General features: G+C 39.4%; 1 pseudogene; it reads right to left on the bottom strand.

Moving 5' to 3' along the window:
- Positions 1-2,041: 2,041 nt before the first annotated feature.
- Positions 2,042-3,003, bottom strand: LOC113615296 (TATA-box-binding protein pseudogene; annotated as a pseudogene).
- Positions 3,004-5,415: the final 2,412 nt, after the last annotated feature.

The raw sequence follows: 5,415 nt of genomic DNA, 5'->3' as shown, positions 1-5,415 counted from the left end.
ATAACAAATACCATACACTGGGTGGCTTAAACAACAGATATTTATTTCTCACAGTTCTGGAGGCTAGGATGTTCAAGATCAAGGTCCAACATGGTTTGAGTTTTGGTGAGGACTCTCTTCCTGGCTTGCTGATGGCCACCTTCTCACTGTGTCTTCATGTGGAGATATATATGTACATATGCAGAGAGACAGAGAGAGAGAGAGAGAGAACGATCTCTGGTATCTCTCCCTCTTCTTATAAGGACACCAATCCTATTAGATTAGGGCCCTACCCTTTTGACCTCATTTAACCTTAACTACTTACTCAAGACCCTGTCTCCAAATACAATCACGTAAGGGGTTAGGGTTTCAACATATGAATTTTGGAGGAACACAATTCAGTCCATAGTAGCTTCTGTAACACTAGTCTTTCCTGTTTTTTGTTCCTGCCTCGGCTTACTGCTCTACCTCTGGTTCCTTTGTTGGCTTCTCATCCTATAACTGACTCTAAATGTTGGCATTCTTCCATTCTCTTTATGGACCCTCTTCTCTTGCTACATTCTCTCCCTAGCAATGTTCATCAATTCTCATGGATTCAATTACCATCCAATGTTAATGATTTTCAAATTTGTATTTCCAGATTTTCATATCAGCTGTCCATTTGAAATTTCCACTTTGATATCTTGTAGTAATATCAAACAACATGTTGAAAAGTGAAACTATTGTTTTTTTTCTACCAAACTTGCTTCCCATCCACAATCTTCCCCATTCCAGTTAATAGCATCAGCATCCAGCCACAATTTTTCTAGCCAGAAACTTATGAATTCCTTGATTCCTTGCTCTGAAACCTTGATTTGCTTTCCTCTTGCCTTACTCTTCCCTGAAACAGATACACCAGTCAATCATGCCAATTGTAGTGCCAACATATATCTGGAATCCACCTCTGACTTCTACTGACACTATCTTAGTCAAGCCACACATGAGTCACTACAACAGAATCACAACTGGTCTCTCTGGTTCCATTCTTGCCTCATCTAATTCATTCTCCACTTAGCAAAGTGATTTTTAAAACTGTTAAATAAATCATGTTACTTATTACATAGATCTATTCGATAACTTTCTATTACACTTTGGATAAAATTCAGAGTCAGGTATCATGACCTGTTAAGGCCCTGCATGATGGCACCTCTTTATAATTCAACACCCTCATCTTCTGCCATTCTCCACATCACGTACTCTTCTTCATGCACACTGGTCTTTTTCTCACTTTCTTAAACAAGGCAGTCCCTTTCCTATTTCAAGGTCATTATGTATGCTGTTCTTTCCATTTATAGTGCTCCCCACTGACTTTTCTCAAGGCAAACTCCCTAGATCTCAGCATGAGGATCTCTTCCTCAGGAGATTTTTTCTCACCTTGTTTTTTTTTTTAATTTTATAAACAACATTTAGTGTACAGAGTACTCTGAAGGAAGAAAAATATGTACAGCCACTTGTTTTCATTAACACATTTCTATTCTGTCCTGCAATACTGAAAAGGTGGAATGTGGCACAAAAATAACCCCTAGGAGTTACAAATTAGAAAACAACACTTTTAAAAAAGATTTTTACTTTTCTGTAGAAATATAAAAACTGTGGTTTATAGGGAAGAAATTAAATAAAATAAAGTCCAATCAATTGTTGAGGTAGTTTTAACACTTAAAGTTTTGTCCCTTAAACCCACTTGTCAATAGCAGTAAGTGTTTAAAATCTAAATATAAATAAATGGGCAGCTCTGACCGAATAGCAGCCCAGTTCGAGCAACTTACAGTAACATTTCAGTGTTCTCTGTGCAGAAATAATACCCCTTCCTGGCATTCTTATGGGGTACACATGCAGGAGAGCTTCACTTCATGCTGCAACCTACAACCAAACATCCATCCTCTCATCACATGGGGCCGTCCACAACACCACTAAATGTACCAAAACTGATTTGTTAAAAAAAAAAAAAGCAGAAACTAACACATTATTGTAAAGCAATTATACTCCAATAAATATGTTTTAAAAAATTAAAAAACAAGTGGATGGGGGAGGCAGGAATAGATGACAGCCATTACGTTGTCTTCCTGAAACCCTTTAGAATAGGGTAGATGTTCTCAAAGGCTTCATAAATTTCTGCTCTGACTTTAGCACCTGTTAATATAACTTGTCCAGAAACAAAAATAAGGAGAACAATTCTCGGTTTGATCATTCTGTAGATTAAACCAGGAAATAACTCTGGCTCATAACTACTGAACTGTTGGTGGGTAAGCACAAAGCCTTCTAACCTTATAGGGAATTTCACATCACTGCTCCCCACCATGTCCTGAATCTTGAAGTCCAAGAACTTAGCTAGAACACCCAACTTCTGTACAACCCTGGCATATTTTCTTGCTGCTATTCTGGACTGTTCTTCACTCTTGGCTCCTGTGCACACCATCTTCCCAGAACTGAATATCAGTGCAGTGGCCCGGGGCTCTCTTATTCTCATAATTACAGCAGCAAACCACTTGGGATTATATTCAGCATTCCCCGCATGAAGTACAGTGGTCTTTAGGTCAAGTTTACAACCAAGATTCACTGTGGATACAATATTTTGCAGCTGCGGCACAATCCCAGAGCTCTCTGAGGCTGGCGTGGCAGGGGTAGGTAACAGGGGTCATGGGGGAGGGATACAGTGGAGTGGTGCCCGGCAAGGGTGCGGTCGTTAAGAGTTTGTGAGTGGAAAAGCTGTGGTGTCTGGCCCGAGGCTCCCTGGGTTGCCTGCTGGGACGTCGACTGCTGAATGGCTGCCACTGCCACCTGCTGCTGCTGCTGCTGCTGCTGTTGCTGCTGCTGTCTTCACTGGTCTTCCAATAAAGACAGACTATTGGTGTTCTGAATAGGCTGTGGAGTCAGTCCTGTGCCATAAGGCATCATTAGACTAAAGATAGGGATTCTAGGAGTCATGGTACCCTGAGGGAAGGCCAGGCCCTGGGCATAAGGTGGGAGGTTGTTGTTCTGATCCATGAGGTTCATTTACTTCTTGGCAAATCAAAACCCTTTGGATTGTAAATCACCTCAGCATTCAGTCTTTTCCTAGAGCATCCCCAGCACACTCTTCTTAGCGACTTCCTCAACTCTCTGGGTTATCTTCATGCACACCAAGAAACAGTGTTGCTTATTCTCAGAAAAGAGAGTTGTTTGTAGAATCTCCTCATTTTTTGGTCAAATCTGATATTTTTTTGATATAATCACTGGAGTCACTGCAGAGATAACTCTCACCTTCTTATCAAGAATAATTTCCTCCATCCTTGCCTCCTATAACTCTATCTCAACTCCTTGATTGTTTCTTTTGTTAACATTTACAATTTACAATACTTCTATTCATGTATTTTGCTTTGTTTAATGTCAGTATCCTCCACTAGCCTGCAAGCTCCATTTTTGTCTTGTTCACTGCTGATTTCTCAGGTCCTAGCCTGGAATAAAATGAACTCTACATAGATAATACTTGTTGAACCAAAAAATTTAAAGTAACAAGCATGAGGGCTTCCTTTCATAGATTTTGGCAGTCTAGCCTAATGGACACAGGAACCTCTGATATCAAATTCAGCCTTCCAAGCAATGAGTAGTCCTTCCCAGACCCACTTCACCTCTAAGGAGATTCAACATGGCTCTGTTTAGCCAAGGTCCTTTAAGGTCTGTGGAAGAAGGTTCTGAGCCTGGAGTCTATGAATAGGATTGGTGGTTTATGAAACCTCAGAAATTGTATATAGTAATTTGTGAATATGTTAATCTGTGTATTTTTCTAGGGAAAAATTCTACAACTTTGATCAGATTCTTAAAGGAGTTCATGACCCAGAGAAGGTTAAGAATCACTCACCGAAGGGTCTTTTCCTGGGATAACTGCCAGCCAGAAGTCCTGAACTGCTCTAATTAAAATGTAATTGGAGAATGTAGCTGAAACCACTATTTCCTTTGAGCTTTTCCTGGAGCTATGATCAGATCTGCTTGAGCCTTCCCTGGATTTGGAGTACATTTTTGGCATTATATAATGTGCCTTAAATCTTATCTAGTCATGCTCTGCCCCCTGTGACCCACATTGACCTGGTTGCTGTTTCCTGCTTAATCTTAGATTCTGACCAGACCTGCGCCAGTGTCACAACCATGCTGATATAACCAGCACATCCTTTTGTCTGACTCAGCTCTGTCAGGGATCTTCACTGGTCCCAGACTGATGGATCAGAATTATTATGTCATTGACCAAGACAATAAAGTAGGAGTGGAGGGAAAACTGATTCAAGAACTCAAGATCAGAAAGCAAATCTGATCATATGAGTCACATTGGGGCTTGTCTGATCATATGGGTCACTTTGGGGCCTTGTGAAATGCAGATAAAACAGATTCTATCCACCCTGACCTACTAAATCACAATCTTGAGGGGAGTGGTGGCCTGGAAATCTGTATCTTAACAAACTCCCACTGTGAGGTGAGTGTTATGATCAGGTAATTTTGGGAAACTTTATGTCTAAATTGCAATTCATCGGTTCATCTTGACACTTGAATTTCACAATCACAATTTATGACATTTTAATGATTGGAAATGTTCATATTTCACAAAATTAATTAGGTAGAGAATTTTGAACAGTGTATGAAGGCAAAGTTGTGGATTTAGTCTTAATCATTCAATTTACTCTAATTTATGTTCAAGCTGAAATATTATATCTTCTCAGTCTGTGTCAAATTGTTCTGTAGCTGATTTTCATCAGGGTTCTTTTTAGTATGACATTGGTTTCCCCCAAATCTGAGGACCTTTAGGTTGTGGTTTACCCAGTTTATGCTCAGGAACTTCTTCATGAAGAATTTAAACATTCCTTTATTTAGCTTGTCTTTCACCACTATTAAGTTATCTTTGTATAAAGTTCACTTTTATAAAAATTGAGCCTCATAACTCGTACTTTCCAAATGAGGAAATGGACACTCAGAGAAGCTATTTGATTCACCCAAGATCACAGAGCTGTTTAGTAGCAGGGTCAAAGCGTAAAGCTGTTCAACTGTTCTGTGTTGATTGAGCACTTACTTTATCCAGGTCAATGAACTCACTGATGGGGATACAAAGATACAAAAGACTTGGTCCCTGCCCTCAAGGAAGTCCAGGTCTTCAGATTCCAAAATGAGTCAGGTATCCTGAAGATGCTGGGACACTGCTAATATCATTTGAACTTCATTAGAGAAAATAGTTTTTAATCTTGATTCATATTTATAAAAACAATTTTTGGGACTGTGGCAGGAGAAACAGAGGTTATGCACTGTTATCCTAAACACATGTTGTGTTTTTGGTCTGTACAGCACTTACATTTTCTTAAATTATCAGTTAAAATTGGGAAAGTTCACATTTAATATCTAGATTTCTGGATTCTCTTTAAAAAAAACCCCAAAATC

Source organism: Aethalodelphis obliquidens, unplaced genomic scaffold (genome assembly GCF_003676395.1).
Source record: "Aethalodelphis obliquidens isolate GAN/ISIS:26980383/991018 unplaced genomic scaffold, ASM367639v1 scaffold114, whole genome shotgun sequence".
Taxonomy (NCBI): Eukaryota; Metazoa; Chordata; class Mammalia; order Artiodactyla; family Delphinidae; genus Aethalodelphis; species Aethalodelphis obliquidens.
The sequence above is the reverse complement of the archived record's forward strand: the minus strand, read 5'-3'. Positions and strand labels throughout refer to the sequence as shown.